This window comes from Balaenoptera acutorostrata, chromosome 20 (genome assembly GCF_949987535.1).
Source record: "Balaenoptera acutorostrata chromosome 20, mBalAcu1.1, whole genome shotgun sequence".
Taxonomy (NCBI): Eukaryota; Metazoa; Chordata; class Mammalia; order Artiodactyla; family Balaenopteridae; genus Balaenoptera; species Balaenoptera acutorostrata.
This window is the reverse complement of record NC_080083.1, coordinates 59,117,564-59,128,930: the sequence shown is the minus strand read 5'-3', so window position 1 is coordinate 59,128,930 and position 11,367 is coordinate 59,117,564. Positions and strand designations below refer to the sequence as shown.

Genomic DNA, 11,367 nt, shown 5'->3' with positions numbered 1-11,367 from the left:
GAGTCAAACACCTCCTGCGCCATCTTTGCTGGCAAGCACCTCCACGGGAACCACCTTTAGTCCAGGCTGCCCCTGTGTCCAGAAGAGAATCGCATCCGAGGTCATTCTGCACCCACGCAGCCTGGCCTGCTGTGTCATGAGTCCACGGGCAGCACACATCACCAAAGCGGGTATTTGCTGCAAAAGGGCTTTCTGTTGGACGGACTCAGGAATTTTAAAATGTCGGGTGCCTATGTCACTTTGCAAGAGGGAAAATAGTTCCAGGTGCTGCTACCTTGCCTCCGTAAGCTCTGCCCAGAGATGGGCTGCTGGGCTGGAGGGGAAAGGTGATGGACGGGGACGAGATGAAGAGGGGTGAGAAGGTTATTGGCTGGTGCATCCTGCTGTGAGTCTTCGCCTTTGCCTCTCCCTCCCTCCACCCCCAATTCTGGAAGCCACCTCTCCGCCTGGCCGGGTGCTCTCCTCCTCAGCAATCTGCTTTCCACCAAAAAAAAAGTGTTCTAAATAGAGCGGAACTGAGAATGGGATGCAGCCCGGATGAAGTCTTCCCCACCCTGGAGAGCCCAGCGTCCCCGGTGGAGGGCTGGTCCACCCCCAGTGCCTCTTATTCAAAGCATTCTTGACCCTGGAGCGCCCAACCCTGACGGCAGGCATGAAGCTACCATGAATGGATTTTGCTTCTACAGCACTTTGCCTGGACTGGATCCTTCCTCCCTCCTAGGCTTTCCAGATACCTTCTCTGGCCTCCTCTCCCTGCAGGTACTACCCTCTAGGCATCCAGGGAACCCTATTCCAGGTGGGGACCAGAGGCCCGATGCATCAATGCTCACCATCAACTTGCCGAGTGAGGTTGGGTGGCTTAACTGACCCACCTGAACCTCAGCATTCCCCAAACCGAGGTCCACGAACAAGGACCGCAGTCTCTCATCACATCAGATTGTTGAATACTAATTTTTATTAAGTTAGAGACTCCCATTGCTCTCAAAGGGGCCTGGGCACCAGGCTGGGGGTGGACCTTTAGACATATCTCCTCCTGTGTTCTGGAAAAGTCTACCCAAGGCTCATCCCCACCAGGCACAGAGCCAGCAGCACATTTTGGGATCGAGGCTCAGCACATGGTTCTGTGCATTTCACTCATTAACACACACGAACAGGATTATTCCCATGCCAACCAGGTTTTATTAATGAGGGTCTCACACCCCCTGGAATAAGAACCCTTCAGCCCTCAGAAGGCAGGGCCGTGAGAAAGCCCACATCCTCCAAAGAGGAAAGTGTCTCCAACATCCTCCAACGGGCGAAAGGTCTCGCTTCGCCCTTCCCCACGTCACCAACTCGTGACCCAGGTAAGGCCCAGGACAAGTGACCCTGTGACAGCTCTGGGATGTCTCTGGGAGAAGGTTTGGGAGTGGCAGTTGGGAAGGCCATTTGCAGGCTGGGGCTCGTGGGGAAGCTGTGGTGGGGTGGCAGAGCGCACCCTCCAGCCCCCGCCCCTTCCTGGTGCCGCCCTGAGTCCAGTCTTTTAAGGACTCCAAAGCCAGAGCCACCCCGTGTCTTGTCCGTGAGTCAGCGGCACTCCGCTCCTCAGGGCCTCTCTGAATTCAGCACCACCAAGAACACCAATTCATCCAACCAGGCAAAGGCAAGGAATTTAGAAAGTGAAGTGAACTTAGGCAGAAAGTAAGTTATCACCCACACTGACCACTGTCTGCTTAGGGTGTGCCTTCCCTTCCTCCATCCCAGCACAGAAGGAAAACAGGGCAGAGGGTAATGAGGAGGGGGAGGGGGAGTTTAAAATATGCAAATAGGGGCCCTTCATAACTATGCATTTCTAAACAAGTAAACAAGAATAATCATTGTTCCAAGTTGTTTGCTTCTTTTTTTTTTTTCCCCCGCCAGTTACATCTATTTCAGAGCTAGGAAAGAATAAGTTAATCCTCTCTATCTCCTTTCTTACAAGTCTGGTTCAGAGCCCTGGAAAAAAAATTAAAATGCTGAAACAAGGTATTTTTTCCCCTCTGGATGAACTGCTTTACAATAAGCTACCTGCTGGGGTCAGGAAACCTGAGATCAATGGCTTTCTGCTCCCACGAAAACTCACAAGGGGGATTCATGCTGAAGAGCTTTCTCAAAGAGACGGTCACCCACACACAAACCTTTGTATCTGTTCCAGCTTTTATTTGAAACCATTTCTCTCCTCTGCTTCACCTCCTTCCCTCCTTCCTTCTCCCCGGAGAGCAGCTTCCATCCAGGGCAAGATGCCCGCCATGTCCTTGCCTTGTCTGGAGGTGAAGGAGTGATGGAAGAGACGAGAGAAGGAAGGCTTGGGGGGTTGCTCCCAGTGCCCCGGGAGGGAGCACAGTTTCTTTACTATTAGGTGTCTGATGCTCAGAAGGGGGAGAAACGGTCAAAATCAAAATAAATAGCCAACGGAAATAGGCAGCCGCTCCCTGGGAATGGTAATTGCCCAGAATGAACGTTTATCCAAACACATGAGGAAAATGGTTCCTGTTGAAGGACCGGGCTAGGAGCACTCCTTACTGGAAAGTAAATTTGTTTACCACGTTTCATTTGTTCCTTAGTTTTTAATGCTGTTCTGGCCCCATGTCCTGTAAACAGACCAGCTTTTCCATTCTCCGGCGGCGCCAGGAGAGCCGAAGACAGAACAGACGAGCTGGTGCTAGAATCCTGAGCGACTGAGGTCTCACAGCTACAAGAACCCACGCCCAGCCGGGGGGCTGAGAGAGGAGCTCACTGGTCTGCAGTGGAGAGGAAGGGTGTGATGTGAAATCTAGGTGTGGAAATGGGGAGAAGCCTGCCTGGCTTGTGAGATCAGCTCCTTTCTCTGCCCGGGTAGAGGAGGCAACAGAAAGGGCTTCAAGAACTCAATGCGTATGTCTGATTGAGTAGTCTGCAGGGCTTCCTTAGTCAGTTGAGGCAACTGACAAGTTCTGGAGAGAACCTGGACTTGGGGAGACAAAGCTTGACCGGTATTAGAGTCAGATGAAGCTGACGTGGTGCTGAGGGTCCCCAAGAAGGAGAATCGCCGTTCCGAGGGCTAGTATCCAGGCATCATCATCTATACTCTCGGCTGGCAACCCAGCTCTAGCCCCCAAACCAAACCAAACAACCGAAAGGGCTCCCCACAGCTGGAGAGATTCAGCGATGCCTTGTCCACACTGGGGAACCGTAGATGTAGTGGCGGAGTTCGCATTTGAAGTCTCCTGCTACCCAGGCGCAGAAATCACGTGAGCCCAGAGTCACGGCAGATGGGCCCATACAGTTCCACGTTCAGAGCGTAGAGCGAAGAGCCCACATTTATCGAGCGCCGCGTCCCTGGCACCGTTCTAAGTGCCACGCCTGCAGTAACTCGTCTAAACCTTGCAACCACCTTACGAAGCAGTTTAAAGATGAGGTTAAGTTACTCCTTGGACGTGTCACTGCTAGAGGTCTGGTGATGTCCTAAGACAGGAACCTGAGTCTCTGAATATCTGCATGAAAAAGAGCATCCTGTTTCCACCACAGCCAACTCACATCCCCCTGGAAAATGAATGGGAAAGAGGCATTAGGTAAAACAACAGAGATTTGGGGCTATTTTGTTACAGCAGCCTACAGTGACTAATACAGTTTGCACAGAGAAACTGTACCACTGCCCTTAGGGCAGGGGCCTTACGGGGTGTGCTCTAGGGCAAGTCATTGAACCTCCCTCACCTTACTTTCCTCACCTATAACAAAGAGGTCTTAATACCATCTCACAAAGTTGCTGTGATTCCAATCAGAAGCTTTGGCAGGACCTTTTAAACCGTAAAGCACTGTATGTAAGAGGTTGGGCTGTATTCTTTCCTGAACTGCCTGATTTTTCTTGGCCAAGTGTCTTACCATCTCTTGAATGTCTGAAATTGGTCTTGGTGACCAGAGCCCACAGATGACCCCCACTTTGTCCAAATTCTAATTTTACTCATTTGTACAAAGAAGAGGGGGCAGTCTTTGAGTTCTTCTCTTCCCCCAAAAGGTGAAACTTCTGCCAACCTTTCTGCTCTCCTCCCCACAGAAGGGTTGGTTCATCAGATAGCAAATGGGAACAGACTCTCCTCTCCCGGGGTCTGCTTGCTCTCAAATGGTGCGTCTCCCACCTTTGCCTTCTGTCCCCCCGTGGTAAGCCCTGGAACCCAGGAGGTCCATCCCCATTAGCAGGGGCTCTGCTCATCATAATCCAACTTCTCTGTTTGCGACTTGCTGGAAACATTCATGACAGGGTGAAGAGCAGGCAGCGTTATCCACCCAGATTCTCCAGTAATACTAACCATGAGTTTATTTGGCAAATGCGATTGATGATTTTGTGTGCGCCATTCTTGTCTGACCAGACTGTAAGACCCCGAAGGCAAAAGACATCTCATACGTGTTGTGTTTTTCTTCTGTATTTCTCCCTATTAGACACTGTGAAATTCTTTAGAAATTCTGACCTAAACTTTTGATTTTAAATTTCTCTTTCCTACCTGAAAAATCACCCCTAACTCTCAGATAACTGGCAAAAACCAGACATATTCTATTTCAAGAAGAGATTCTGCAGGGAAAGCAACCCATCAAGGAACAAGCACATTTTCTCTGCTGTTCAGAACACACTTTATTGATTAATAGGCAGACAAAAAACAGGCAACCTTAGTGGTATACACAGTAACAGATCACTAATAGGGAAAGTCAACTCAACATCTCCCTTGTATATCTACCAGGTAAAAGCCACTATGATACAACTTAAGAGCTCTGAACTTCAGGTGTCCAATGACTTTGGTATGAATCCCAGCTCTCACATATAAGACTTGAGCAAAGCCATGGATCCTTGTACATCTCTAATTTCTGAGGATGAAATGTCAATCACAGTGCCCGCCACGTGATCCTGAACATTACTGGGCATTTTAGGGATACATTTCAAAGTGTACGGAGTGACCCTGTTCCTGCTTTTATGAGAGAGAGAGAGAGACAGACAGACAGACAGAGGAATGTTGGGAGAAACAAGTTTAAAACAAGTTCAGTATAAGCATAGTAAATGACATACGAAAGGTGTTCTGGTGAGGAAGGAGGGATCAGTGTTTTGGGGTACCTAGCCAGTGCCAGATGCTTTAAGAGAATATGTGACAGAGGGAGAGGTCACAACTGGTTGAGAGGGAAGAAGAAACCCAAGAAGGCGTCCTAGAGCAGGGAGCATCTGAAATGAGCCTTGAAGGATTAACAGGATTTCAGTAGCCTGGTGGCCCAACATAGATCTTTTAAAGCATAGACTCATCCAGGAAGAATGGCCAGAGGATTAAGACTCATGCTGAGTTCAATCAAAAATCACTACTGGAGTGTGAAAGGAACTTTCTTAATTAAGCAATTCCAGAACATTCCCAACTCTTGACTGCATGAGCAGTGGTGGGGAACTGCCCGTCATATCCGGGTGGGCTGGTAAGATGCCTCCTCCGCGGACGGTGACCAGGGTGGCCTGGAAAAGGGCATAGGGGTGTGACACGGAGCAGCGCACCTTGGTGTGCTGTACCCCACAGTGGGTGGGTGTTAGCGAACACCACCCAGGAGACGCGAGTACCCCGGAACTGCAGCGCTTTAGAACAGACTGAAGATGCTTACGGCAAAGGGTAAGGTAAACTAGATGCCATCTAGTTTAGTTTCACTGCAGCTCATACGTGGAAACAGGATAGACTGGGTGGTTGTCTAGCCCCTGGAGGTCTGGATATCTCACTCCATGTGATACTGACCAGGGTTCTTGGCCTTCCTCAATCGATCGAAATTGATCAGAGGCCAGATAAGAAATTCAGGCAAGGCTTTACTGGGGCCCCTGCTGCAGCAGTGGGGAGCAAAAACAAGTAACAGGTCCCCTTGATTGCTCCCTGAGGGGGTGTGAACTTGTTCCTCATATGGGGTGAGGGGAGGGGTGTGTCCAGGGGTCGGGCCGGAGCGGTGGCTGAGGTGGTCTGCCCACCCCTTTGGTGGTGCTGTGTGCAGGGGGGCCTGCGCAGGACCCTGCTTTGGCTCCCGACACCTGTTTTCGCTCTTCAGAAACAGGCAGTTGGGTTTTTGGTCTCTTTGTATCTTGTTGTCCAGAACTTGCCCCAACTGCGCATGCACGCAGTTATTTTTAGTCCCTTATAGTTTCTTTGTATTTTGTTGCTCAGGAGTCGTTTGTGCAGCTGCAAGCACTGCAGCAAAGGGTCCCAGGTCCCAGGTCCCAGCCTGTCTCACATGGGGAGTGACAAGCTGATCAGTTCATCTTTCAGCACGTCAGGCTGGAATCATCTGTCACTGTGAAACCACTTAGAAACGGGAGATCTGTATCTTTTATCCAACGGCTGTGGTGATGCTTATTTTAAGTTTAATGAGAGGCAAGAGCTTCACCCAACAGCCTGGGACCTAACTTTTCGAAGAGCTCAAGGATGGAGGAGATGCCCGAGGACCACCTGGTGGGCTTGCAGCCCTGAGCCAGCGCGCCATGGCCAAGGGTAACCCCCAGGGCAGCCGGAGCCCTGAACACAGGTGACTTCACGCCCAGGACAACAAGTCTTCCACATCCTGCGCTCCCCGCCTCTCCAAAACCCAGGCCTGAGCTACCCTTACCCTAGAAGGTGGGAGTGGGGGGCAGGCAAAGGAGGAAGGAAAGGAGAAAGAGACGGAAAACAATTTTTAAAAAAAAAACCCTTCGGCAGAACCTGATAACCTGGAGTACACGGTGATCAGCGCTGGACAGCATACAAAAGCCAAAAGGGAGGTCCCAGGACAGGTCAACGTAAGACTTAATATTTGCCTTTCGCTAAGCAAACTAAGAAATCCCCTACAGTTTTAGCCACGCAGAGCTCCCAGTTTTTATTTACTGGTCAAAACGGCAGGTGGGTTTTTTCCCCCTCCCAGTCACCCCAGGTAAACAGCAGTCCCCCTTCCCCTCTCCGGTCATCAGTCTCTGTGTCTATTTGCCTTCTCCCTCGACAGACTCTTGCTCCGTGTAGCTGACAACAAGGGCAAGCAGCTTTGAAGTAGTCTTTGGTCATGGACTTCCCAGGACAGCCCCGTTTTTGGCCTGTGCAGCCGAAGGCAAAGGCAGAGAGAGCTACTTGTCAGACATCAGCTGCGTCAGGCAAGGTTTAGAACTTGACACATGGGAGGGACCTTGGAGGATCATCAAGGCCACCCACTTCACCCTCCCCTCTCCCATTTTATTGATGAGAAAACTGAGAGCCGGAGAAAAGGCTTGAGTGATTTATACACGATCTCGGAGCAAGTTGAAGTTAAGGCAGGACTAGAGCCAGAGAGAAAAAACAAAAAAAAAAGCAAATCTTACCTACTGTATAGCACAGGGAACTCTGCCCAATATTCTGTAATAACCTAAATGGGAAAATAATTTGAAAAAGAATAGATACATGCATATGTACAACCGAATTAACTAACACAACATCATTAATCAACTATGCTCCAATATAAAATAAAATTTTTTTAAAAAATAGCAAATCTCTTAAGTCATGAATTCTATCCAATATGGCGGCATTGTGGACGGCAGAGGTAGAAGAGGCTTTGGGGAATGTGTGGCCTGACTCCCTCATTGTACATGGAAGGACTTAAGAAGGGGGACTTTCTGAGACAAAAACTTAGGTCTCCTTGTCTTCTGACTCTGTGCTTTTTATCAGCATAAGACACCTGGACCCAGAAGTAAGATGCACTGTGGCTCAATACCCGATGAAGAAACTGACATTCGTGGACACTTGGCGGCCCATCAACTGCTCTTTAAAATTCTGCTTCCCCACCAGGTTGAATATCATCCAACCTTCTCTCCCAGGTCTCTCCCACTCTGCCAAAAAGGCTGACCTCCCCCAGGCCTGGACCATCCCTCATCTGATGTGGGAAACAGGATTCCTGCATTAGTCAGAGGTAGATCTAGATAAGAGTGATGCTTTAGACCACTTCAGGCTCTGGGAATCTGGGATTCGACGTGGATGAGAAGATAAGAAAAGAGAGAAAAAGAGGAAATTGTTGCTTTTGGCACAGCAGTGGGACTTCTTCTGGAACCAACGACCGTGTGTGGGATATGATCGAAGGAAATATCTGAAATGAGTCCATCTTTTAAAAAAGAAAAATGACACCCCCAGGAGCTGGCTAGCATTCCTTCAATGGCAGTGAAGGCAAGGAGAGTCAGAACAGGGGCAAAGACCCAGGTGCACAAGGTCGAGTCTTAACCTCTACACGTGGGTAATGAGAGAGTCCTTTCTAGGTGTTTGTGTGCTCATCTCCACCCTGACAGGCGATGACCTTCTGGGGCCACACCACGCAAGATGAGCATGATTAGCTGGAGGCCCGTGTTCCAGGGCTCCAGACGCTCATGCTTGTCTTTCAGCAGAAAAGATAGAGACATGATCCCCTCGGCAAGAAGCAACAACTTCAGGATGGCATGCCATCCTGAGAGCCTGGCTTTAGCGAACCTGAAAAGAACCTGTAATTTGCCTTCAGATTGTTCTGACTTGTCATGAACACCCCACGCTGGGCTGGCACAACCTTCTCCTCCTTCCCTGCTACCACCACCAAGTTCCGCTGCCTTATCCCAGATAAAGCCAGTGTCTGGAAAGGTAAGGGTGAGCTGGGTGGGGGGGGGGGTCCCCATTCAACACTATCTGAGTTAAACTCAAAGGTTATCTAGGAGACTTCAGACAGAAAGTACACACTTAGGCCCAATTTACATGCCCCTGATATTTTAAGGGACCCTAGAGTTCAAAGGGATTTCAGGAAGTCTTGTAGCCAACTCCTTCCCTCTCCAGACAACACCATCCCAAAGGTATTTAGCTCTTAGTCTCGCTAAGATGCAGAATTTTCTTCTTGGCTCATTATTCTACACAGTCTGTGCTTGTATGATACGCATGCGCACACACACACACGCACACACCATAGTCTTTTTTCCATTGTTTCCAGTGGCTGTATTAGTTTTTGTTTCACAGTGAACTGTTTTCTTCTCAATGGAAAAGATTCACTTCACCTTTGTAAGTAGGATTGTACGGGAAAGGAACCCCTGGTACCTTGAATACCTACCATGCCCATCTGTCCACAGCACGCTTCTGAAGGATGTGGTCTCAGCTGGTTCTTTATAGCCAGGTTTTGATTCAGTATCATGCAGTCCTGCCACCTTGGAAACAACTCATGTGGTCAAGATCGGTTGGTGCGCCTGGTCCATCTAGAGGCTGCCCAGTGGCCAATGAAGTGGCCAGACGCAAGGGCTCTGAATGGCATCTGGCCAAGCCAATCAAGAGCATCAGCCAGTTCCAGCAGATGAAGTAGAAGCAGAGGCAAGGTCATCGAGTCTCCAGTAGGGTGACCAGTTGTTCCAATTTGCTTAGGACTGCCCCAGGTTTAGCACCAAAAGTCCTGCATCCCAGGAAATCCCTCAGTCCCGGGCAAACTGGGACAGATAGTCACCATCAGCCCATCACCATGGCAGTCTCCTAGAATCAGGAGCAGCGGGTGCTGATGCCAACGGAAGATCAAGGTGAGCATGGTGGTTCAGTTTTGCTATCCCTGGAAACCACCCACTGAGACTGGGTATCTTGAATGACTTGGGCTTCTTGGGAAGGCCTGGGTGGGCAGCTGCTGAGTAGACTGTTTCCTTTCTATCAATACGTTGTTTCCATGGCAACCTGAAACACACCAGCATTTACAGAGGTGATATAAATGGGTCTGTTTTCCTTAAAACCCGAAGGAAGCTAATGTGAGGCGTGTGTATACTGGTCAAGGAAGGAAGGTGAAAGCCCACAAACAAGCTTCCCATTTCAATAGCACGAAACATCCCTCAGAGGTTCCCCTCATTTGTTTGGTGGTGAATCTGAGACGCCAAGATGGACCCCATTGCTCCCCTGACAAGACACTGACATCACTAAATGGTCATACATACGCAGCATCTACAACCCAGGGAACATGTATACGTCTGGCTTGAATTCTTTTTACAAAGGCAAGTCATCCATTTGCTTTGGAAAGAGAAAGTACACACATCTCTGGCTCTGCATTTTGGACAAGGTTGAACCACGATCAGTCTCCAGGAAAAGTTTTCAGCCACATATATGGTGGCTACAGAGTGAAAGGAACAAACAGGACTTGTGTTTCGTGGGGCCCCACCTATGGTCGGGTGTAGGTGTCACCAGCACACACTGGAGGGAGAGGGTCCTCAAGAAACACCATCAACTCTGGTCGCTGGATACTCTGTAATGAAGCATCATGTTCTGACATGGACCTCAACTGCCCAGCTGGAAGGAAGAGAGTCTTCACAGTGGACCATGCATCTGTGTAAACGAAGGCGTATTCATTTTCTGCTCCTCCAGACGCACACCTGCATGCGATCCAAACCAAGAAAGTTGAACGTGGGGGACGCTAGCCTTCAGGATCCAGCTCCCTGCCGAAGCCCCCTCCAACATCCTAGCATATTAGAGCCTGAAGGATTTCCGCACAGATGCGCAACACTCTGGAGCCTGTGGGGGCCAGATCCCACATAGATGAGAAGGGATACTATTCCAAGGCTGCTTGTACAGCAACGTGCAAACATCGGCCTCCTCAGAAGAAGCAGGAGCAAAAAGTAAGATCCCACTGACCTACATGTAGGTAACTATTCACTCTGTATCTGGGTGGGAGATAATGGAGCGAATGAGAAGAACTGCTGAGTCCAAAGGCACAGCAGACGTGGCGGGTGCAGGGGGCAAGAAAGGGTGGGGCAGAAAGCCCTCTGGTTCCCAAGGACTGGTACAGGGGAGTCTTAAGACCAGGCAGCAGCAGAAGAAACGTTTCCCACCAGAAGGAAGAAGAAGGCCCGGGACCCTGGCATCTTCTTTAATTGTAGGTGGCCTCCAGTTCATGCAGGTCAACACAAGACACTATTCCTCAGGGCAAGGGTCTTTGCTTTCTCCTCGAATGTCTTCTCCAATCCAGAAGTTTCTTTATTCTCCAAAATAAGAATTCTCAATCAAATCCAGAGCTCTTGCCTCTTAAGAGATGGTCCTATCTTAGCCAGGTCCTGTGGTGGTCCTAGTGGCAAACTTTGGCTCCACTAAGGTTCCTGGTGGGAAGTGTGGGTGAAGAGGAACAGCTCTTTACCTGTCCTGCCTTCCAGGCCTGTGGACCAAAAAACAGCGTAACAGTGAGATTCTGGCTTCTGTCCTTTCAACAGATGTCCTTCAACAATGAGCGTCACCCTACTGCCTTTAGTCCAGAATGTTCTAGCTACTGAACAGAACACACACTGCTTCTAAAAGCATTATTTTCATTAAGGAAGAAGAAAGGCCAATTTATACCATTCAAGGAACTCCCTGTATGCTGAATCATGGCTGGGAACCCTCTACACAAATCTCACCACTACACCCA

At 49.5% G+C, this 11,367-nt stretch overlaps 1 long non-coding RNA gene across 3 annotated transcripts in view; it reads right to left on the bottom strand.

The window, feature by feature from the left end:
- Positions 1 to 1,248: 1,248 nt before the first annotated feature.
- The window catches only part of LOC103015049 (uncharacterized), a 158,083-nt gene continuing 147,964 nt past the window's right edge, over positions 1,249 to 11,367 (bottom strand). For 2 of the 3 annotated variants that reach the window (XR_451299.2, XR_451300.2), the window contains 2 exons: positions 9,055 to 11,118; positions 1,249 to 3,537 (listed from right to left, as the gene is read on the bottom strand). This is a non-coding gene — a long non-coding RNA (uncharacterized LOC103015049). Of the gene's footprint in view, positions 3,538 to 7,321; positions 7,366 to 9,054; positions 11,119 to 11,367 lie in introns of all 3 variants that reach the window. The other variant, XR_009006454.1, reaches the window with a different exon arrangement.